This window comes from Ictalurus punctatus, unplaced genomic scaffold (assembly GCF_001660625.3).
Source record: "Ictalurus punctatus breed USDA103 unplaced genomic scaffold, Coco_2.0 tig00007772, whole genome shotgun sequence".
In the NCBI taxonomy this organism is placed as follows: domain Eukaryota; kingdom Metazoa; phylum Chordata; class Actinopteri; order Siluriformes; family Ictaluridae; genus Ictalurus; species Ictalurus punctatus.
The window spans coordinates 43349-67500 of NW_026521145.1; the positions used below are offsets into that span (position 1 = coordinate 43349).

The window sequence follows — 24152 nt, forward strand, 5'->3', positions numbered from 1 at the left end:
GTAACTAGGAGCTTCTGGAGCTACTTTAGGGTAGTTGGGACAAAAGGATGGAAACACCTACCTGAAAGTAAATGGGTCAACAGAATGTGCCATAGGCTTCTCTGCAGGCCTCCCACAACTCTTTCTGCTTCCCACTTGAATTCTTAGTGCTTCTTTGCTGTTTGTAAACACAGCATTATCCAACAGGGCACGTTTGACCCGTGAACAGGGGCGAAAATGTTAGAAAATGCCGTCTCTCCGTGTCTGTCTTTTGTTAGCGACAAGCTAGCATGCAAACTGTGATGAGAGGTGTACATTTTCCGCAATCAGCCATCTATATAGTCAATGTTTTATATTTAATAAGCAAATATGTCTATATGCTGATTGGTCTCAAGCAGCGTTGTCCAATCTTCAGCTTTTCGTTCCAATCTAGCAGGAGCCACACCTGATTCCAATTGTTGGATCCGCTGATCTTGGCTTTCAATAGACTAAAGTGTGGCTTCTGCTTGGTTAGAATGACAACCTGCAACCACACTGGCCCATTCTGGAGAAGACTGGACAACCCTGATCGAAAGCAAATAACCACCGAGGTAAGTGCCACTTTGTGAGTTCTGAATCCGTCATGCCGACTCGACGTCACTCGATGAACAGGGAAGGAACTGGTAGATGAGAAGACTTCCCACTGTTGACGAATGGCGATTTCAAGTTGAGGGTGCGTTTGCTTTGCGTTTTCCCGCTTGGAGGTGGGGAATTACAAGTCGCAACCTCGTGTCAAGCGCATCAGTACTCTTGTCTTCTTGATGAAGGAAAGAGCCAGGCTTCCACATTCAGTGGAAAAGCAGAGACTGCCCGTGATTTTGCAAGCAGCTGTTATCTGCCTTGCTACAAAAGCTCAATGGAAGGGAAACCGCTCCCAGCCTTTTTCGGGCGTAGACCTCTTGCTGATAGGTGAACTTGGCGACCAGTACTTTAGGGAAAATTTTCCAGTCACGCACAGAGTCTTATTGAGCAACGAAAGAGCCAGGCTTCCACTTTCTGTGGAAAACCAGAGACTCCCTTTCATTTTGTAAGCAAATGTTAACTGCTTTGCTAAAAAAGCACAAAAGATGGAAATCTGCTCTGTCCAAGGTGTCGCTTTCCGGCTGTTCCTGGAGGACCTGATCTTACGGTGATGAGTGTTAGGCAAACGTGATAACCACCACACTACAAAAACCATGAGAGAGTTGCGCTTTGGCTCTTGTCTATGGGCTGCTGATGAGAAGAGCACATACTTAAACTTTTGTTCAGCAGAGTTGAACTGCCAAGTGTGGCATTGGTGGTATAGAGGTGAGCATAGCTGCCTTCCAAGCAGTTGACCCGGGTTCGATTCCTGGCCAATGCACGGATTGTAACTAGGAGCTTCTGGAGCTACTTTATGGTAGTTGGCACAAAAGGAAGGAAACACCTACCTGAAAGTAAATGGGTCAACAGAATGTGCCATAGGCTTCTCTGCAGGCCTCCCACAACTCTTTCTGCTTCCCACTTGAATTCTTAGTGCTTCTTTGCTGTTTGTAAACACAGCATTATCCAACAGGGCACGTTTGACCCGTGAACAGGGGCGAAAATGTTAGAAAATGCCGTCTCTCCGTGTCTGTCTTTTGTTAGCGACAAGCTAGCATGCAAACTGTGATGAGAGGTGTACATTTTCCGCAATCAGCCATCTATATAGTCAATGTTTTATATTTAATAAGCAAATATGTCTATATGCTGATTGGTCTCAAGCAGCGTTGTCCAATCTTCAGCTTTTCGTTCCAATCTAGCAGGAGCCACACCTGATTCCAATTGTTGGATCCGCTGATCTTGGCTTTCAATAGACTAAAGTGTGGCTTCTGCTTGGTTAGAATGACAACCTGCAACCACACTGGCCCATTCTGGAGAAGACTGGACAACCCTGATCGAAAGCAAATAACCACCGAGGTAAGTGCCACTTTGTGAGTTCTGAATCCGTCATGCCGACTCGACGTCACTCGATGAACAGGGAAGGAACTGGTAGATGAGAAGACTTCCCACTGTTGACGAATGGCGATTTCAAATTGAGGGTGCGTTTGCTTTGCGTTTTCCCGCTTGGAGGTGGGGAATTACAAGTCGCAACCTCGTGTCAAGCGCATCAGTACTCTTGTCTTCTTGATGAAGGAAAGAGCCAGGCTTCCACATTCAGTGGAAAAGCAGAGACTGCCCGTGATTTTGCAAGCAGCTGTTATCTGCCTTGCTACAAAAGCTCAATGGAAGGGAAACCGCTCCCAGCCTTTTTCGGGCGTAGACCTCTTGCTGATAGGTGAACTTGGCGACCAGTACTTTAGGGAAAATTTTCCAGTCACGCACAGAGTCTTATTGAGCAACGAAAGAGCCAGGCTTCCACTTTCTGTGGAAAACCAGAGACTCCCTTTCTTTTTGTAAGCAAATGTTAACTGCTTTGCTACAAAAGCACAAAAGAAGGAAATCTGCTCTGTCCAAGGTGTCGCTTTCCGGCTGTTCCTGGAGGACCTGATCTTACGGTGATGAGTGTTAGGCAAACGTGATAACCACCACACTACAGAAACCATGACAGAGTTGCGCTTTGGCTCTTGTCTATGGGCTGCTGATGAGAAGAGCACATACTTAAACTTTTGTTCAGCATAGTTGAACTGCCTAGTGTGGCATTGGTGGTATAGAGGTGAGCATAGCTGCCTTCCAAGTAATTGACCTGCGTTTGATTCCTGGCCAATGCACGGATTGTAACTAGGAGCTTCTGGAACTACTTTATGGTAGTTGGCACAAAAGGAAGGAAACACCTACCTGAAAGTAAATGGGTCAACAGAATGTGCCATAGGCTTCTCTGCAGGCCTCCCACAACTCTTTCTGCTTCCCACTTGAATTCTTAGTGCTTCTTTGCTGTTTGTAAACACAGCATTATCCAACAGGGCACGTTTGACCCGTGAACAGGGGCGAAAATGTTAGAAAATGCCGTCTCTCCGTGTCTGTCTTTTGTTAGCGACAAGCTAGCATGCAAACTGTGATGAGAGGTGTACATTTTCCGCAATCAGCCATCTATATAGTCAATGTTTTATATTTAATAAGCAAATATGTCTATATGCTGATTGGTCTCAAGCAGCGTTGTCCAATCTTCAGCTTTTCGTTCCAATCTAGCAGGAGCCACACCTGATTCCAATTGTTGGATCCGCTGATCTTGGCTTTCAATAGACTAAAGTGTGGCTTCTGCTTGGTTAGAATGACAACCTGCAACCACACTGGCCCATTCTGGAGAAGACTGGACAACCCTGATCGAAAGCAAATAACCACCGAGGTAAGGGCCACTTTGTGAGTTCTGAATCCGTCATGCCGACTCGACGTCACTCGATGAACAGGGAAGGAACTGGTAGATGAGAAGACTTCCCACTGTTGACGAATGGCGATTTCAAATTGAGGGTGCGTTTGCTTTGCGTTTTCCCGCTTGGAGGTGGGGAATTACAAGTCGCAACCTCGTGTCAAGCGCATCAGTACTCTTGTCTTCTTGATGAAGGAAAGAGCCAGGCTTCCACATTCAGTGGAAAAGCAGAGACTGCCCGTGATTTTGCAAGCAGCTGTTATCTGCCTTGCTACAAAAGCTCAATGGAAGGGAAACCGCTCCCAGCCTTTTTCGGGCGTAGACCTCTTGCTGATAGGTGAACTTGGCGACCAGTACTTTAGGAAAAATTTTCCAGTCACGCACAGAGTCTTATTGAGCAACGAAAGAGCCAGGCTTCCACTTTCTGTGGAAAACCAGAGACTCCCTTTCTTTTTGTAAGCAAATGTTAACTGCTTTGCTACAAAAGCACAAAAGAAGGAAATCTGCTCTGTCCAAGGTGTCGCTTTCCGGCTGTTCCTGGAGGACCTGATCTTACGGTGATGAGTGTTAGGCAAACGTGATAACCACCACACTACAGAAACCATGACAGAGTTGCGCTTTGGCTCTTGTCTATGGGCTGCTGATGAGAAGAGCACATACTTAAACTTTTGTTCAGCATAGTTGAACTGCCTAGTGTGGCATTGGTGGTATAGAGGTGAGCATAGCTGCCTTCCAAGTAGTTGACCTGCGTTTGATTCCTGGCCAATGCACGGATTGTAACTAGGAGCTTCTGGAGCTACTTTATGGTAGTTGGCACAAAAGGAAGGAAACACCTACCTGAAAGTAAATGGGTCAACAGAATGTGCCATAGGCTTCTCTGCAGGCCTCCCACAACTCTTTCTGCTTCCCACTTGAATTCTTAGTGCTTCTTTGCTGTTTGTAAACACAGCATTATCCAACAGGGCACGTTTGACCCGTGAACAGGGGCGAAAATGTTAGAAAATGCCGTCTCTCCGTGTCTGTCTTTTGTTAGCGACAAGCTAGCATGCAAACTGTGATGAGAGGTGTACATTTTCCGCAATCAGCCATCTATATAGTCAATGTTTTATATTTAATAAGCAAATATGTCTATATGCTGATTGGTCTCAAGCAGCGTTGTCCAATCTTCAGCTTTTCGTTCCAATCTAGCAGGAGCCACACCTGATTCCAATTGTTGGATCCGCTGATCTTGGCTTTCAATAGACTAAAGTGTGGCTTCTGCTTGGTTAGAATGACAACCTGCAACCACACTGGCCCATTCTGGAGAAGACTGGACAACCCTGATCGAAAGCAAATAACCACCGAGGTAAGGGCCACTTTGTGAGTTCTGAATCCGTCATGCCGACTCGACGTCACTCGATGAACAGGGAAGGAACTGGTAGATGAGAAGACTTCCCACTGTTGACGAATGGCGATTTCAAGTTGAGGGTGCGTTTGCTTTGCGTTTTCCCGCTTGGAGGTGGGGAATTACAAGTCGCAACCTCGTGTCAAGCGCATCAGTACTCTTGTCTTCTCGATGAAGGAAAGAGCCAGGCTTCCACATTCAGTGGAAAAGCAGAGACTGCCCGTGATTTTGCAAGCAGCTGTTATCTGCCTTGCTACAAAAGCTCAATGGAAGGGAAACCGCTCCCAGCCTTTTTCGGGCGTAGACCTCTTGCTGATAGGTGAACTTGGCGACCAGTACTTTAGGGAAAATTTTCCAGTCACGCACAGAGTCTTATTGAGCAACGAAAGAGCCAGGCTTCCACTTTCTGTGGAAAACCAGAGACTCCCTTTCTTTTTGTAAGCAAATGTTAACTGCTTTGCTACAAAAGCACAAAAGAAGGAAATCTGCTCTGTCCAAGGTGTCGCTTTCCGGCTGTTCCTGGAGGACCTGATCTTACGGTGATGAGTGTTAGGCAAACGTGATAACCACCACACTACAGAAACCATGACAGAGTTGCGCTTTGGCTCTTGTCTATGGGCTGCTGATGAGAAGAGCACATACTTAAACTTTTGTTCAGCATAGTTGAACTGCCTAGTGTGGCATTGGTGGTATAGAGGTGAGCATAGCTGCCTTCCAAGTAGTTGACCTGCGTTTGATTCCTGGCCAATGCACGGATTGTAACTAGGAGCTTCTGGAGCTACTTTATGGTAGTTGGGACAAAAGGAAGGAAACACCTACCTGAAAGTAAATGGGTCAACAGAATGTGCCATAGGCTTCTCTGCAGGCCTCCCACAACTCTTTCTGCTTCCCACTTGAATTCTTAGTGCTTCTTTGCTGTTTGTAAACACAGCATTATCCAACAGGGCACGTTTGACCCGTGAACAGGGGCGAAAATGTTAGAAAATGCCGTCTCTCCGTGTCTGTCTTTTGTTAGCGACAAGCTAGCATGCAAACTGTGATGAGAGGTGTCCATTTTCCGCAATCAGCCATCTATATAGTCAATGTTTTATATTTAATAAGCAAATATGTCTATATGCTGATTGGTCTCAAGCAGCGTTGTCCAATCTTCAGCTTTTCGTTCCAATCTAGCAGGAGCCACACCTGATTCCAATTGTTGGATCCGCTGATCTTGGCTTTCAATAGACTAAAGTGTGGCTTCTGCTTGGTTAGAATGACAACCTGCAACCACACTGGCCCATTCTGGAGAAGACTGGACAACCCTGATCGAAAGCAAATAACCACCGAGGTAAGTGCCACTTTGTGAGTTCTGAATCCGTCATGCCGACTCGACGTCACTCGATGAACAGGGAAGGAACTGGTAGATGAGAAGACTTCCCACTGTTGACGAATGGCGATTTCAAGTTGAGGGTGCGTTTGCTTTGCGTTTTCCCGCTTGGAGGTGGGGAATTACAAGTCGCAACCTCGTGTCAAGCGCATCAGTACTCTTGTCTTCTTGATGAAGGAAAGAGCCAGGCTTCCACATTCAGTGGAAAAGCAGAGACTGCCCGTGATTTTGCAAGCAGCTGTTATCTGCCTTGCTACAAAAGCTCAATGGAAGGGAAACCGCTCCCAGCCTTTTTCGGGCGTAGACCTCTTGCTGATAGGTGAACTTGGCGACCAGTACTTTAGGGAAAATTTTCCAGTCACGCACAGAGTCTTATTGAGCAACGAAAGAGCCAGGCTTCCACTTTCTGTTGAAAACCAGAGACTCCCTTTCATTTTGTAAGCAAATGTTAACTGCTTTGCTAAAAAAGCACAAAAGATGGAAATCTGCTCTGTCCAAGGTGTAGCTTTCCAGCAGGACTTGATCTTACGGTGGTGAGTGTTAGGCAAACGTGATAACCACCACACTACAAAAACCATGAGAGAGTTGCGCTTTGGCTCTTGTCTATGGGCTGCTGATGAGAAGAGCACATACTTAAACTTTTGTTCAGCAGAGTTGAACTGCCTAGTGTGGCATTGGTGGTATAGAGGTGAGCATAGCTGCCTTCCAAGCAGTTGACCCGGGTTCGATTCCCGGCCAATGCACGGATTCTAACTCGGAGCCTCTGGAGCTGCTTTATGATAGTTGGCACAAAAGGAAGGAATCACCTACCTGAAAGGAAATGGGTCAACAGAATGTGCCATAGGCTTCTCTGCAGGCCTCCCACAACTCTTTCTGCTTCCCACTTGAATTCTTAGTGCTTCTTTGCTGTTTGTAAACACAGCATTATCCAACAGGGCACGTTTGACCCGTGAACAGGGGCGAAAATGTTAGAAAATGCCGTCTCTCCGTGTCTGTCTTTTGTTAGCGACAAGCTAGCATGCAAACTGTGATGAGAGGTGTACATTTTCCGCAATCAGCCATCTATATAGTCAATGTTTTATATTTAATAAGCAAATATGTCTATATGCTGATTGGTCTCAAGCAGCGTTGTCCAATCTTCAGCTTTTCGTTCCAATCTAGCAGGAGCCACACCTGATTCCAATTGTTGGATCCGCTGATCTTGGCTTTCAATAGACTAAAGTGTGGCTTCTGCTTGGTTAGAATGACAACCTGCAACCACACTGGCCCATTCTGGAGAAGACTGGACAACCCTGATCGAAAGCAAATAACCACCGAGGTAAGTGCCACTTTGTGAGTTCTGAATCCGTCATGCTGACTCGACGTCACTCGATGAACAGGGAAGGAACTGGTAGATGAGAAGACTTCCCACTGTTGACGAATGGCGATTTCAAGTTGAGGGTGCGTTTGCTTTGCGTTTTCCCGCTTGGAGGTGGGGAATTACAAGTCGCAACCTCGTGTCAAGCGCATCAGTACTCTTGTCTTCTTGATGAAGGAAAGAGCCAGGCTTCCACATTCAGTGGAAAAGCAGAGACTGCCCGTGATTTTGCAAGCAGCTGTTATCTGCCTTGCTACAAAAGCTCAATGGAAGGGAAACCGCTCCCAGCCTTTTTCGGGCGTAGACCTCTTGCTGATAGGTGAACTTGGCGACCAGTACTTTAGGGAAAATTTTCCAGTCACGCACAGAGTCTTATTGAGCAACGAAAGAGCCAGGCTTCCACTTTCTGTGGAAAACCAGAGACTCCCTTTCTTTTTGTAAGCAAATGTTAACTGCTTTGCTACAAAAGCACAAAAGAAGGAAATCTGCTCTGTCCAAGGTGTCGCTTTCCGGCTGTTCCTGGAGGACCTGATCTTACGGTGATGAGTGTTAGGCAAACGTGATAACCACCACACTACAGAAACCATGACAGAGCTGCGCTTCGGCTCTTGCCTATGGTCTGCTGATGAGAAGAGCACATACTTAAACTTTTGTTCAGCAGAGTTGAATTGCCTAGCGTGGTATTGGTGGTATAGAGGTGAGCATAGCTGCCTTCCAAGTAGTTGACCTGCGTTTGATTCCTGGCCAATGCACGGATTGTAACTAGGAGCTTCTGGAGCTACTTTATGGTAGTTGGCACAAAAGGAAGGAAACACCTACCTGAAAGTAAATGGGTCAACAGAATGTGCCATAGGCTTCTCTGCAGGCCTCCCACAACTCTTTCTGCTTCCCACTTGAATTCTTAGTGCTTCTTTGCTGTTTGTAAACACAGCATTATCCAACAGGGCACGTTTGACCCGTGAACAGGGGCGAAAATGTTAGAAAATGCCGTCTCTCCGTGTCTGTCTTTTGTTAGCGACAAGCTAGCATGCAAACTGTGATGAGAGGTGTACATTTTCCGCAATCAGCCATCTATATAGTCAATGTTTTATATTTAATAAGCAAATATGTCTATATGCTGATTGGTCTCAAGCAGCGTTGTCCAATCTTCAGCTTTTCGTTCCAATCTAGCAGGAGCCACACCTGATTCCAATTGTTGGATCCGCTGATCTTGGCTTTCAATAGACTAAAGTGTGGCTTCTGCTTGGTTAGAATGACAACCTGCAACCACACTGGCCCATTCTGGAGAAGACTGGACAACCCTGATCGAAAGCAAATAACCACCGAGGTAAGGGCCACTTTGTGAGTTCTGAATCCGTCATGCCGACTCGACGTCACTCGATGAACAGGGAAGGAACTGGTAGATGAGAAGACTTCCCACTGTTGACGAATGGCGATTTCAAATTGAGGGTGCGTTTGCTTTGCGTTTTCCCGCTTGGAGGTGGGGAATTACAAGTCGCAACCTCGTGTCAAGCGCATCAGTACTCTTGTCTTCTTGATGAAGGAAAGAGCCAGGCTTCCACATTCAGTGGAAAAGCAGAGACTGCCCGTGATTTTGCAAGCAGCTGTTATCTGCCTTGCTACAAAAGCTCAATGGAAGGGAAACCGCTCCCAGCCTTTTTCGGGCGTAGACCTCTTGCTGATAGGTGAACTTGGCGACCAGTACTTTAGGAAAAATTTTCCAGTCACGCACAGAGTCTTATTGAGCAACGAAAGAGCCAGGCTTCCACTTTCTGTGGAAAACCAGAGACTCCCTTTCTTTTTGTAAGCAAATGTTAACTGCTTTGCTACAAAAGCACAAAAGAAGGAAATCTGCTCTGTCCAAGGTGTCGCTTTCCGGCTGTTCCTGGAGGACCTGATCTTACGGTGATGAGTGTTAGGCAAACGTGATAACCACCACACTACAGAAACCATGACAGAGTTGCGCTTTGGCTCTTGTCTATGGGCTGCTGATGAGAAGAGCACATACTTAAACTTTTGTTCAGCATAGTTGAACTGCCTAGTGTGGCATTGGTGGTATAGAGGTGAGCATAGCTGCCTTCCAAGTAGTTGACCTGCGTTTGATTCCTGGCCAATGCACGGATTGTAACTAGGAGCTTCTGGAGCTACTTTATGGTAGTTGGCACAAAAGGAAGGAAACACCTACCTGAAAGTAAATGGGTCAACAGAATGTGCCATAGGCTTCTCTGCAGGCCTCCCACAACTCTTTCTGCTTCCCACTTGAATTCTTAGTGCTTCTTTGCTGTTTGTAAACACAGCATTATCCAACAGGGCACGTTTGACCCGTGAACAGGGGCGAAAATGTTAGAAAATGCCGTCTCTCCGTGTCTGTCTTTTGTTAGCGACAAGCTAGCATGCAAACTGTGATGAGAGGTGTACATTTTCCGCAATCAGCCATCTATATAGTCAATGTTTTATATTTAATAAGCAAATATGTCTATATGCTGATTGGTCTCAAGCAGCGTTGTCCAATCTTCAGCTTTTCGTTCCAATCTAGCAGGAGCCACACCTGATTCCAATTGTTGGATCCGCTGATCTTGGCTTTCAATAGACTAAAGTGTGGCTTCTGCTTGGTTAGAATGACAACCTGCAACCACACTGGCCCATTCTGGAGAAGACTGGACAACCCTGATCGAAAGCAAATAACCACCGAGGTAAGGGCCACTTTGTGAGTTCTGAATCCGTCATGCCGACTCGACGTCACTCGATGAACAGGGAAGGAACTGGTAGATGAGAAGACTTCCCACTGTTGACGAATGGCGATTTCAAGTTGAGGGTGCGTTTGCTTTGCGTTTTCCCGCTTGGAGGTGGGGAATTACAAGTCGCAACCTCGTGTCAAGCGCATCAGTACTCTTGTCTTCTCGATGAAGGAAAGAGCCAGGCTTCCACATTCAGTGGAAAAGCAGAGACTGCCCGTGATTTTGCAAGCAGCTGTTATCTGCCTTGCTACAAAAGCTCAATGGAAGGGAAACCGCTCCCAGCCTTTTTCGGGCGTAGACCTCTTGCTGATAGGTGAACTTGGCGACCAGTACTTTAGGGAAAATTTTCCAGTCACGCACAGAGTCTTATTGAGCAACGAAAGAGCCAGGCTTCCACTTTCTGTGGAAAACCAGAGACTCCCTTTCATTTTGTAAGCAAATGTTAACTGCTTTGCTAAAAAAGCACAAAAGATGGAAATCTGCTCTGTCCAAGGTGTCGCTTTCCGGCTGTTCCTGGAGGACCTGATCTTACGGTGATGAGTGTTAGGCAAACGTGATAACCACCACACTACAAAAACCATGAGAGAGTTGCGCTTTGGCTCTTGTCTATGGGCTGCTGATGAGAAGAGCACATACTTAAACTTTTGTTCAGCAGAGTTGAACTGCCTAGTGTGGCATTGGTGGTATAGAGGTGAGCATAGCTGCCTTCCAAGCAGTTGACCCGGGTTTGATTCCCGGCCAATGCACGGATTCTAACTCGGAGCCTCTGGAGCTGCTTTATGATAGTTGGCACAAAAGGAAGGAATCACCTACCTGAAAGGAAATGGGTCAACAGAATGTGCCATAGGCTTCTCTGCAGGCCTCCCACAACTCTTTCTGCTTCCCACTTGAATTCTTAGTGCTTCTTTGCTGTTTGTAAACACAGCATTATCCAACAGGGCACGTTTGACCCGTGAACAGGGGCGAAAATGTTAGAAAATGCCGTCTCTCCGTGTCTGTCTTTTGTTAGCGACAAGCTAGCATGCAAACTGTGATGAGAGGTGTACATTTTCCGCAATCAGCCATCTATATAGTCAATGTTTTATATTTAATAAGCAAATATGTCTATATGCTGATTGGTCTCAAGCAGCGTTGTCCAATCTTCAGCTTTTCGTTCCAATCTAGCAGGAGCCACACCTGATTCCAATTGTTGGATCCGCTGATCTTGGCTTTCAATAGACTAAAGTGTGGCTTCTGCTTGGTTAGAATGACAACCTGCAACCACACTGGCCCATTCTGGAGAAGACTGGACAACCCTGATCGAAAGCAAATAACCACCGAGGTAAGTGCCACTTTGTGAGTTCTGAATCCGTCATGCTGACTCGACGTCACTCGATGAACAGGGAAGGAACTGGTAGATGAGAAGACTTCCCACTGTTGACGAATGGCGATTTCAAGTTGAGGGTGCGTTTGCTTTGCGTTTTCCCGCTTGGAGGTGGGGAATTACAAGTCGCAACCTCGTGTCAAGCGCATCAGTACTCTTGTCTTCTTGATGAAGGAAAGAGCCAGGCTTCCACATTCAGTGGAAAAGCAGAGACTGCCCGTGATTTTGCAAGCAGCTGTTATCTGCCTTGCTACAAAAGCTCAATGGAAGGGAAACCGCTCCCAGCCTTTTTCGGGCGTAGACCTCTTGCTGATAGGTGAACTTGGCGACCAGTACTTTAGGGAAAATTTTCCAGTCACGCACAGAGTCTTATTGAGCAACGAAAGAGCCAGGCTTCCACTTTCTGTGGAAAACCAGAGACTCCCTTTCATTTTGTAAGCAAATGTTAACTGCTTTGCTACAAAAGCACAAAAGAAGGAAATCTGCTCTGTCCAAGGTGTCGCTTTCCGGCTGTTCCTGGAGGACCTGTTCTTACGGTGATGAGTGTTAGGCAAACGAGATAACCACCACACTACAGAAACCATGACAGAGCTGCGCTTCGGCTCTTGCCTATGGTCTGCTGAAGAGAAGAGCACATACTTAAACTTTTGTTCAGCAGAGTTGAATTGCCTAGCGTGGCATTGGTGGTATAGAGGTGAGCATAGCTGCCTTCCAAGTAGTTGACCTGCGTTTGATTCCTGGCCAATGCACGGATTGTAACTAGGAGCTTCTGGAGCTACTTTATGGTAGTTGGCACAAAAGGAAGGAAACACCTACCTGAAAGTAAATGGGTCAACAGAATGTGCCATAGGCTTCTCTGCAGGCCTCCCACAACTCTTTCTGCTTCCCACTTGAATTCTTAGTGCTTCTTTGCTGTTTGTAAACACAGCATTATCCAACAGGGCACGTTTGACCCGTGAACAGGGGCGAAAATGTTAGAAAATGCCGTCTCTCCGTGTCTGTCTTTTGTTAGCGACAAGCTAGCATGCAAACTGTGATGAGAGGTGTACATTTTCCGCAGTCAGCCATCTATATAGTCAATGTTTTATATTTAATAAGCAAATATGTCTATATGCTGATTGGTCTCAAGCAGCGTTGTCCAATCTTCAGCTTTTCGTTCCAATCTAGCAGGAGCCACACCTGATTCCAATTGTTGGATCCGCTGATCTTGGCTTTCAATAGACTAAAGTGTGGCTTCTGCTTGGTTAGAATGACAACCTGCAACCACACTGGCCCATTCTGGAGAAGACTGGACAACCCTGATCGAAAGCAAATAACCACCGAGGTAAGTGCCACTTTGTGAGTTCTGAATCCGTCATGCCGACTCGACGTCACTCGATGAACAGGGAAGGAACTGGTAGATGAGAAGACTTCCCACTGTTGACGAATGGCGATTTCAAGTTGAGGGTGCGTTTGCTTTGCGTTTTCCCGCTTGGAGGTGGGGAATTACAAGTCGCAACCTCGTGTCAAGCGCATCAGTACTCTTGTCTTCTTGATGAAGGAAAGAGCCAGGCTTCCACATTCAGTGGAAAAGCAGAGACTGCCCGTGATTTTGCAAGCAGCTGTTATCTGCCTTGCTACAAAAGCTCAATGGAAGGGAAACCGCTCCCAGCCTTTTTCGGGCGTAGACCTCTTGCTGATAGGTGAACTTGGCGACCAGTACTTTAGGGAAAATTTTCCAGTCACGCACAGAGTCTTATTGAGCAACGAAAGAGCCAGGCTTCCACTTTCTGTTGAAAACCAGAGACTCCCTTTCATTTTGTAAGCAAATGTTAACTGCTTTGCTAAAAAAGCACAAAAGATGGAAATCTGCTCTGTCCAAGGTGTAGCTTTCCAGCAGGACTTGATCTTACGGTGGTGAGTGTTAGGCAAACGTGATAACCACCACACTACAAAAACCATGAGAGAGTTGCGCTTTGGCTCTTGTCTATGGGCTGCTGATGAGAAGAGCACATACTTAAACTTTTGTTCAGCAGAGTTGAACTGCCTAGTGTGGCATTGGTGGTATAGAGGTGAGCATAGCTGCCTTCCAAGCAGTTGACCCGGGTTCGATTCCCGGCCAATGCACGGATTCTAACTCGGAGCCTCTGGAGCTGCTTTATGATAGTTGGCACAAAAGGAAGGAATCACCTACCTGAAAGGAAATGGGTCAACAGAATGTGCCATAGGCTTCTCTGCAGGCCTCCCACAACTCTTTCTGCTTCCCACTTGAATTCTTAGTGCTTCTTTGCTGTTTGTAAACACAGCATTATCCAACAGGGCACGTTTGACCCGTGAACAGGGGCGAAAATGTTAGAAAATGCCGTCTCTCCGTGTCTGTCTTTTGTTAGCGACAAGCTAGCATGCAAACTGTGATGAGAGGTGTACATTTTCCGCAATCAGCCATCTATATAGTCAATGTTTTATATTTAATAAGCAAATATGTCTATATGCTGATTGGTCTCAAGCAGCGTTGTCCAATCTTCAGCTTTTCGTTCCAATCTAGCAGGAGCCACACCTGATTCCAATTGTTGGATCCGCTGATCTTGGCTTTCAATAGACTAAAGTGTGGCTTCTGATTGGTTAGAATGACAACCTGCAACCACACTGGCCCATTCTGGAGAAGACTGGACAACCCTGATCGAAAGCAAATAACCACCGAGGTAAGTGCCACTTTGTGAGTTCTGAATCCGTCATGCCGACTCGACGTCACTCGATGAACAGGGAAGGAACTGGTAGATGAGAAGACTTCCCACTGTTGACGAATGGCGATTTCAAGTTGAGGGTGCGTTTGCTTTGCGTTTTCCCGCTTGGAGGTGGGGAATTACAAGTCGCAACCTCGTGTCAAGCGCATCAGTACTCTTGTCTTCTTGATGAAGGAAAGAGCCAGGCTTCCACATTCAGTGGAAAAGCAGAGACTGCCCGTGATTTTGCAAGCAGCTGTTATCTGCCTTGCTACAAAAGCTCAATGGAAGGGAAACCGCTCCCAGCCTTTTTCGGGCGTAGACCTCTTGCTGATAGGTGAACTTGGCGACCAGTACTTTAGGGAAAATTTTCCAGTCACGCACAGAGTCTTATTGAGCAACGAAAGAGCCAGGCTTCCACTTTCTGTGGAAAACCAGAGACTCCCTTTCATTTTGTAAGCAAATGTTAACTGCTTTGCTAAAAAAGCACAAAAGATGGAAATCTGCTCTGTCCAAGGTGTAGCTTTCCAGCTTTTCCTGGAGGACCTGATCTTACGGTGATGAGTGTTAGGCAAACGTGATAACCACCACACTACAGAAACCATGACAGAGTTGCGCTTTGGCTCTTGCCTATGGGCTGCTGATGAGAAGAGCACATACTTAAACTTTTGTTCAGCAGAGTTGAACTGCTTAGTGTGGCATTGGTGGTATAGAGGTGAGCATAGCTGCGTTCCAAGCAGTTGCCCCGGGTTCGATTCCCGGCCAATGCACAGATTCTAACTCGGAGCCTCTGGAGCTGCTTTATGATAGTTGGCACAAAAGGAAGGAATCACCTACCTGAAAGGAAATGGGTCAACAGAATGTGCCATAGGCTTCTCTGCAGGCCTCCCACAACTCTTTCTGCTTCCCACTTGAATTCTTAGTGCTTCTTTGCTGTTTGTAAACACAGCATTATCCAACAGGGCACGTTTGACCCGTGAACGGGGGCGAAAATGTTAGAAAATGCCGTCTCTCCGTGTCTGTCTTTTGTTAGCGACAAGCTAGCATGCAAACTGTGATGAGAGGTGTACATTTTCCGCAATCAGCCATCTATATAATCAATGTTTTATATTTAATAAGCAAATATGTCTATATGCTGATTGGTCTCAAGCAGCGTTGTCCAATCTTCAGCTTTTCGTTCCAATCTAGCAGGAGCCACACCTGATTCCAATTGTTGGATCCGCTGATCTTGGCTTTCAATAGACTAAAGTGTGGCTTCTGCTTGGTTAGAATGACAACCTGCAACCACACTGGCCCATTCTGGAGAAGACTGGACAACCCTGATCGAAAGCAAATAACCACCGAGGTAAGTGCCACTTTGTGAGTTCTGAATCCGTCATGCCGACTCGACGTCACTCGATGAACAGGGAAGGAACTGGTAGATGAGAAGACTTCCCACTGTTGACGAATGGCGATTTCAAGTTGAGGGTGCGTTTGCTTTGCGTTTTCCCGCTTGGAGGTGGGGAATTACAAGTCGCAACCTCGTGTCAAGCGCATCAGTACTCTTGTCTTCTTGATGAAGGAAAGAGCCAGGCTTCCACATTCAGTGGAAAAGCAGAGACTGCCCGTGATTTTGCAAGCAGCTGTTATCTGCCTTGCTACAAAAGCTCAATGGAAGGGAAACCGCTCCCAGCCTTTTTCGGGCGTAGACCTCTTGCTGATAGGTGAACTTGGCGACCAGTACTTTAGGGAAAATTTTCCAGTCACGCACAGAGTCTTATTGAGCAACGAAAGAGCCAGGCTTCCACTTTCTGTGGAAAACCAGAGACTCCCTTTCTTTTTGTAAGCAAATGTTAACTGCTTTGCTACAAAAGCACAAAAGAAGGAAATCTGCTCTGTCCAAGGTGTCGCTTTCCGGCTGTTCTTGGAGGACCTGATCTTACGGTGATGAGTGTTAGGCAAACGTGATAACCACCACACTACAGAAACCATGACAGAGCTGCGCTTCGGCTCTTGCCTATGGTCTGCTGATGAGAAGAGCACATACTTAAACTTTTGTTCAGCAGAGTTGAATTGCCTAGCATGGTATTGGTGGTATAGAGGTGAGCATAGCTGCCTTCCAAGCAGTTGACCTGCGTTTGATTCCTGGCCAATGCACGGATTGTAACTAGGAGCTTCTGGAGCTACTTTATGGTAGTTGGCACAAAAGGAAGGAAACACCTACCTGAAAGTAAATGGGTCAACAGAATGTGCCATAGGCTTCTCTGCAGGCCTCCCACAACTCTTTCTGCTTCCCACTTGAATTCTTAGTGCTTCTTTGCTGTTTGTAAACACAGCATTATCCAACAGGGCACGTTTGACCCGTGAACAGGGGCGAAAATGTTAGAAAATGCCGTCTCTCCGTGTCTGTCTTTTGTTAGCGACAAGCTAGCATGCAAACTGTGATGAGAGGTGTACATTTTCCGCAATCAGCCATCTATATAGTCAATGTTTTATATTTAATAAGCAAATATGTCTATATGCTGATTGGTCTCAAGCAGCGTTGTCCAATCTTCAGCTTTTCGTTCCAATCTAGCAGGAGCCACACCTGATTCCAATTGTTGGATCCGCTGATCTTGGCTTTCAATAGACTAAAGTGTGGCTTCTGCTTGGTTAGAATGACAACCTGCAACCACACTGGCCCATTCTGGAGAAGACTGGACAACCCTGATCGAAAGCAAATAACCACCGAGGTAAGTGCCACTTTGTGAGTTCTGAATCCGTCATGCCGACTCGACGTCACTCGATGAACAGGGAAGGAACTGGTAGATGAGAAGACTTCCCACTGTTGACGAATGGCGATTTCAAGTTGAGGGTGCGTTTGCTTTGCGTTTTCCCGCTTGGAGGTGGGGAATTACAAGTCGCAACCTCGTGTCAAGCGCATCAGTACTCTTGTCTTCTTGATGAAGGAAAGAGCCAGGCTTCCACATTCAGTGGAAAAGCAGAGACTGCCCGTGATTTTGCAAGCAGCTGTTATCTGCCTTGCTACAAAAGCTCAATGGAAGGGAAACCGCTCCCAGCCTTTTTCGGGCGTAGACCTCTTGCTGATAGGTGAACTTGGCGACCAGTACTTTAGGGAAAATTTTCCAGTCACGCACAGAGTCTTATTGAGCAACGAAAGAGCCAGGCTTCCACTTTCTGTGGAAAACCAGAGACTCCCTTTCATTTTGTAAGCAAATGTTAACTGCTTTGCTAAAAAAGCACAAAAGATGGAAATCTGCTCTGTCCAAGGTGTCGCTTTCCAGCTGTTCCTGGAGGACCTGATCTTACAGTGATGAGTGTTAGGCAAACGTGATAACCACCACACTACAGAAACCATGACAGAGTTGCGCTTTGGCTCTTGCCTATGGTCTGCTGATGAGAAGAGCACATACTTAAACTTTTGTTCAGCATAGTTGAACTGCTTAGTGTGGGATTGGTGGTATAGAGGTGAGCATAGCTGCCTTCCAAGTAGTTGACCTGCGTTTGATTCCTGGCCAATGCACGGATTGTAACTAGGAGCTTCTGGAACTACTTTATGATAGTTGGCACAAAAGGAAGGAATCACCTACCTGAAAGGAAATGGGTCAACAGAATGTGCCATAGGCTTCTCTGCAGGCCTCCCACAACTCTTTCTGCTTCCCACTTGAATTCTTAGTGCTTCTTTGCTGTTTGTAAACACAGCATTATCCAACAGGGCACGTTTGACCCGTGAACAGGGGCGAAAATGTTAGAAAATGCCGTCTCTCCGTGTCTGTCTTTTGTTAGCGACAAGCTAGCATGCAAACTGTGATGAGAGGTGTACATTTTCCGCAGTCAGCCATCTATATAGTCAATGTTTTATATTTAATAAGCAAATATGTCTATATGCTGATTGGTCTCAAGCAGCGTTGTCCAATCTTCAGCTTTTCGTTCCAATCTAGCAGGAGCCACACCTGATTCCAATTGTTGGATCCGCTGATCTTGGCTTTCAATAGACTAAAGTGTGGCTTCTGCTTGGTTAGAATGACAACCTGCAACCACACTGGCCCATTCTGGAGAAGACTGGACAACCCTGATCGAAAGCAAATAACCACCGAGGTAAGTGCCACTTTGTGAGTTCTGAATCCGTCATGCTGACTCGACGTCACTCGATGAACAGGGAAGGAACTGGTAGATGAGAAGACTTCCCACTGTTGACGAATGGCGATTTCAAGTTGAGGGTGCGTTTGCTTTGCGTTTTCCCGCTTGGAGGTGGGGAATTACAAGTCGCAACCTCGTGTCAAGCGCATCAGTACTCTTGTCTTCTTGATGAAGGAAAGAGCCAGGCTTCCACATTCAGTGGAAAAGCAGAGACTGCCCGTGATTTTGCAAGCAGCTGTTATCTGCCTTGCTACAAAAGCTCAATGGAAGGGAAACCGCTCCCAGCCTTTTTCGGGCGTAGACCTCTTGCTGATAGGTGAACTTGGCGACCAGTACTTTAGGGAAAATTTTCCAGTCACGCACAGAGTCTTATTGAGCAACGAAAGAGCCAGGCTTCCACTTTCTGTGGAAAACCAGAGACTCCCTTTCTTTTTGTAAGCAAATGTTAACTGCTTTGCTACAAAAGCACAAAAGAAGGAAATCTGCTCTGTCCAAGGTGTCGCTTTCCGGCTGTTCCTGGAGGACCTGATCTTACGGTGATGAGTGTTAGGCAAACGTGATAACCACCACACTACAGAAACCATGACAGAGCTGCGCTTCAGCTCTTGCCTATGGTCTGCTGATGAGAAGAGCACATACTTAAACTTTTGTTCAGCAGAGTTGAATTGCCTAGCATGGTATTGGTGGTATAGAGGTGAGCATAGCTGCCTTCCAAGTAGTTGACCTGCGTTTGATTCCTGGCCAATGCACGGATTGTAACTAGGAGCTTCTGGAGCTGCTTTATGATAGTTGGCACAAAAGGAAGGAATCACCTACCTGAAAGGAAATGGGTCAACAGAATGTGCCATAGGCTTCTCTGCAGGCCTCCCACAACTCTTTCTGCTTCCCACTTGAATTCTTAGTGCTTCTTTGCTGTTTGTAAACACAGCATTATCCAACAGGGCACGTTTGACCCGTGAACAGGGGCGAAAATGTTAGAAAATGCCGTCTCTCCGTGTCTGTCTTTTGTTAGCGACAAGCTAGCATGCAAACTGTGATGAGAGGTGTACATTTTCCGCAATCAGCCATCTATATAATCAATGTATTATATTTAATAAGCAAATATGTCTATATGCTGATTGGTCTCAAGCAGCGTTGTCCAATCTTCAGCTTTTCGTTCCAATCTAGCAGGAGCCACACCTGATTCCAATTGTTGGATCCGCTGATCTTGGCTTTCAATAGACTAAAGTGTGGCTTCTGCTTGGTTAGAATGACAACCTGCAACCACACTGGCCCATTCTGGAGAAGACTGGACAACCCTGATCGAAAGCAAATAACCAACGAGGTAAGTGCCACTTTGTGAGTTCTGAATCCGTCATGCCGACTCGACGTCACTCGATGAACAGGGAAGGAACTGGTAGATGAGAAGACTTCCCACTGTTGACGAATGGCGATTTCAAGTTGAGGGTGCGTTTGCTTTGCGTTTTCCCGCTTGGAGGTGGGGAATTACAAGTCGCAACCTCGTGTCAAGCGCATCAGTACTCTTGTCTTCTTGATGAAGGAAAGAGCCAGGCTTCCACATTCAGTGGAAAAGCAGAGACTGCCCGTGATTTTGCAAGCAGCTGTTATCTGCCTTGCTACAAAAGCTCAATGGAAGGGAAACCGCTCCCAGCCTTTTTCGGGCGTAGACCTCTTGCTGATAGGTGAACTTGGCGACCAGTACTTTAGGGAAAATTTTCCAGTCACGCACAGAGTCTTATTGAGCAACGAAAGAGCCAGGCTTCCACTTTCTGTGGAAAACCAGAGACTCCCTTTCTTTTTGTAAGCAAATGTTAACTGCTTTGCTACAAAAGCACAAAAGAAGGAAATCTGCTCTGTCCAAGGTGTCGCTTTCCGGCTGTTCCTGGAGGACCTGATCTTACGGTGATGAGTGTTAGGCAAACGTGATAACCACCACACTACAGAAACCATGACAGAGCTGCGCTTTGGCTCTTGTCTATGGGCTGCTGATGAGAAGAGCACATACTTAAACTTTTGTTCAGCAGAGTTGATCTGCCTAGTGTGGCATTGGTGGTATAGAGGTGAGCATAGCTGCCTTCCAAGCAGTTGACCCGGGTTCGATTCCCGGCCAATGCACGGATTCTAACTCGGAGCCTCTGGAGCTGCTTTATGGTAGTTGGCACAAAAGGAAGGAATCACCTACCTGAAAGTAAATGGGTCAACCGAATGTGCCATAGGCTTCTCTGCAGGCCTCCCACAACTCTTTCTGCTTCCCACTTGAATTCTTAGTGCTTCTTTGCTGTTTGTAAACACAGCATTATCCAACAGGGCACGTTTGACCCGTGAACAGGGGCGAAAATGTTAGAAAATGCCGTCTCTCCGTGTCTGTCTTTTGTTAGCGACAAGCTAGCATGCAAACTGTGATGAGAGGTGTACATTTTCCGCAGTCAGCCATCTATATAGTCAATGTTTTATATTTAATAAGCAAATATGTCTATATGCTGATTGGTCTCAAGCAGCGTTGTCCAATCTTCAGCTTTTCGTTCCAATCTAGCAGGAGCCACACCTGATTCCAATTGTTGGATCCGCTGATCTTGGCTTTCAATAGACTAAAGTGTGGCTTCTGCTTGGTTAGAATGACAACCTGCAACCACACTGGCCCATTCTGGAGAAGACTGGACAACCCTGATCGAAAGCAAATAACCACCGAGGTAAGTGCCACTTTGTGAGTTCTGAATCCGTCATGCCGACTCGACGTCACTCGATGAACAGGGAAGGAACTGGTAGATGAGAAGACTTCCCACTGTTGACGAATGGCGATTTCAAGTTGAGGGTGCGTTTGCTTTGCGTTTTCCCGCTTGGAGGTGGGGAATTACAAGTCGCAACCTCGTGTCAAGCGCATCAGTACTCTTGTCTTCTTGATGAAGGAAAGAGCCAGGCTTCCACATTCAGTGGAAAAGCAGAGACTGCCCGTGATTTTGCAAGCAGCTGTTATCTGCCTTGCTACAAAAGCTCAATGGAAGGGAAACCGCTCCCAGCCTTTTTCGGGCGTAGACCTCTTGCTGATAGGTGAACTTGGCGACCAGTACTTTAGGGAAAATTTTCCAGTCACGCACAGAGTCTTATTGAGCAACGAAAGAGCCAGGCTTCCACTTTCTGTGGAAAACCAGAGACTCCCTTTCATTTTGTAAGCAAATGTTAACTGCTTTGCTAAAAAAGCACAAAAGATGGAAATCTGCTCTGTCCAAGGTGTCGCTTTCCGGCTGTTCCTGGAGGACCTGATCTTACGGTGATGAGTGTTAGGCAAACGTGATAACCACCACACTACAGAAACCATGACAGAGTTGCGCTTTGGCTCTTGTCTATGGGCTGCTGATGAGAAGAGCACATACTTAAACTTTTGTTCAGCAGAGTTGATCTGCCTAGTGTGGCATTGGTGGTATAGAGGTGAGCATAGCTGCCTTCCAAGCAATTGACCCGGGTTCGATTCCCGGCCAATGCATGGATTCTAACTCGGAGCCTCTGGAGCTGCTTTATGGTAGTTGGCACAAAAGGAAGGAATCACCTACCTGAAAGTAAATGGGTCAACCGAATGTGCCATAGGCTTCTCTGCAGGCCTCCCACAACTCTTTCTGCTTCCCACTTGAATTCTTAGTGCTTCTTTGCTGTTTGTAAACACAGCATTATCCAACAGGGCACGTTTGACCCGTGAACAGGGGCGAAAATGTTAGAAAATGCCGTCTCTCCGTGTCTGTCTTTTGTTAGCGACAAGCTAGCATGCAAACTGTGATGAGAGGTGTACATTTTCCGCAGTCAGCCATCTATATAGTCAATGTTTTATATTTAATAAGCAAATATGTCTATATGCTGATTGGTCTCAAGCAGCGTTGTCCAATCTTCAGCTTTTGGTTCCAATCTAGCAGGAGCCACACCTGATTCCAATTGTTGGATCCGCTGATCTTGGCTTTCAATAGACTAAAGTGTGGCTTCTGCTTGGTTAGAATGACAACCTGCAACCACACTGGCCCATTCTGGAGAAGACTGGACAACCCTGATCGAAAGCAAATAACCACCGAGGTAAGTGCCACTTTGTGAGTTCTGAATCCGTCATGCCGACTCGACGTCACTCGATGAACAGGGAAGGAACTGGTAGATGAGAAGACTTCCCACTGTTGACGAATGGCGATTTCAAGTTGAGGGTGCGTTTGCTTTGCGTTTTCCCGCTTGGAGGTGGGGAATTACAAGTCGCAACCTCGTGTCAAGCGCATCAGTACTCTTGTCTTCTTGATGAAGGAAAGAGCCAGGCTTCCACATTCAGTGGAAAAGCAGAGACTGCCCGTGATTTTGCAAGCAGCTGTTATCTGCCTTGCTACAAAAGCTCAATGGAAGGGAAACCGCTCCCAGCCTTTTTCGGGCGTAGACCTCTTGCTGATAGGTGAACTTGGCGACCAGTACTTTAGGGAAAATTTTCCAGTCACGCACAGAGTCTTATTGAGCAACGAAAGAGCCAGGCTTCCACTTTCTGTGGAAAACCAGAGACTCCCTTTCATTTTGTAAGCAAATGTTAACTGCTTTGCTAAAAAAGCACAAAAGATGGAAATCTGCTCTGTCCAAGGTGTCGCTTTCCGGCTGTTCCTGGAGGACCTGATCTTACGGTGATGAGTGTTAGGCAAACGTGATAACCACCACACTACAGAAACCATGACAGAGTTGCGCTTTGGCTCTTGTCTATGGGCTGCTGATGAGAAGAGCACATACTTAAACTTTTGTTCAGCAGAGTTGATCTGCCTAGTGTGGCATTGGTGGTATAGAGGTGAGCATAGCTGCCTTCCAAGCAATTGACCCGGGTTCGATTCCCGGCCAATGCATGGATTCTAACTCGGAGCCTCTGGAGCTGCTTTATGGTAGTTGGCACAAAAGGAAGGAATCACCTACCTGAAAGTAAATGGGTCAACCGAATGTGCCATAGGCTTCTCTGCAGGCCTCCCACAACTCTTTCTGCTTCCCACTTGAATTCTTAGTGCTTCTTTGCTGTTTGTAAACACAGCATTATCCAACAGGGCACGTTTGACCCGTGAACAGGGGCGAAAATGTTAGAAAATGCCGTCTCTCCGTGTCTGTCTTTTGTTAGCGACAAGCTAGCATGCAAACTGTGATGAGAGGTGTACATTTTCCGCAATCAGCCATCTATATAGTCAATGTTTTATATTTAATAAGCAAATATGTCTATATGCTGATTGGTCTCAAGCAGCGTTGTCCAATCTTCAGCTTTTCGTTCCAATCTAGCAGGAGCCACACCTGATTCCAATTGTTGGATCCGCTGATCTTGGCTTTCAATAGACTAAAGTGTGGCTTCTGCTTGGTTAGAATGACAACCTGCAACCACACTGGCCCATTCTGGAGAAGACTGGACAACCCTGATCGAAAGCAAATAACCACCGAGGTAAGTGCCACTTTGTGAGTTCTGAATCCGTCATGCCGACTCGACGTCACTCGATGAACAGGGAAGGAACTGGTAGATGAGAAGACTTCCCACTGTTGACGAATGGCGATTTCAAGTTGAGGGTGCGTTTGCTTTGCGTTTTCCCGCTTGGAGGTGGGAAATTACAAATCGCAACCTCGTGACAAGCGCATCAGTACTCTTCACCTGTCAGGCTGACGATCAAAGTCATGATAGTGAGTAGGGGCTGTGCTCCTACGGCCTCTGTATTTGACCATCTCCGTATAGGAGAGCACTCTTTCCCCCTGTGCACGGTGCTCTATGTCGCGGTGGGAACGGGGCCTAGGCCGAGCCATGCTCTGAACGGCACATTTGCGTCCGC

The 24152-nt window shown here is 46.6% G+C and overlaps 8 non-coding genes across 8 annotated transcripts; all 8 read left to right on the forward strand.

The window, feature by feature from the left end:
- The first annotated feature begins 1288 nt into the window (after positions 1 to 1288).
- On the forward strand, positions 1289 to 1360 carry trnag-ucc (transfer RNA glycine (anticodon UCC)). The gene has a single exon. It is a non-coding gene; the product is annotated as a tRNA-Gly (tRNA).
- Positions 1361 to 6743: 5383 nt separating this feature from the next.
- Positions 6744 to 6815, forward strand: trnag-ucc (transfer RNA glycine (anticodon UCC)). Its single transcript has one exon. It is a non-coding gene; the product is annotated as a tRNA-Gly (tRNA).
- Positions 6816 to 10841: 4026 nt separating this feature from the next.
- On the forward strand, positions 10842 to 10913 carry trnag-ucc (transfer RNA glycine (anticodon UCC)). Its single transcript has one exon. It is a non-coding gene; the product is annotated as a tRNA-Gly (tRNA).
- Positions 10914 to 13564: 2651 nt separating this feature from the next.
- Positions 13565 to 13636, forward strand: trnag-ucc (transfer RNA glycine (anticodon UCC)). Its single transcript has one exon. It is a non-coding gene; the product is annotated as a tRNA-Gly (tRNA).
- Positions 13637 to 14930: 1294 nt separating this feature from the next.
- Positions 14931 to 15002, forward strand: trnag-ucc (transfer RNA glycine (anticodon UCC)). The gene has a single exon. It is a non-coding gene; the product is annotated as a tRNA-Gly (tRNA).
- A 5392-nt stretch (positions 15003 to 20394) lies between these two features.
- Positions 20395 to 20466, forward strand: trnag-ucc (transfer RNA glycine (anticodon UCC)). The gene has a single exon. It is a non-coding gene; the product is annotated as a tRNA-Gly (tRNA).
- A 1294-nt stretch (positions 20467 to 21760) lies between these two features.
- trnag-ucc (transfer RNA glycine (anticodon UCC)) lies at positions 21761 to 21832 on the forward strand. Its single transcript has one exon. It is a non-coding gene; the product is annotated as a tRNA-Gly (tRNA).
- A 1294-nt stretch (positions 21833 to 23126) lies between these two features.
- trnag-ucc (transfer RNA glycine (anticodon UCC)) lies at positions 23127 to 23198 on the forward strand. The gene has a single exon. It is a non-coding gene; the product is annotated as a tRNA-Gly (tRNA).
- Positions 23199 to 24152: the final 954 nt, after the last annotated feature.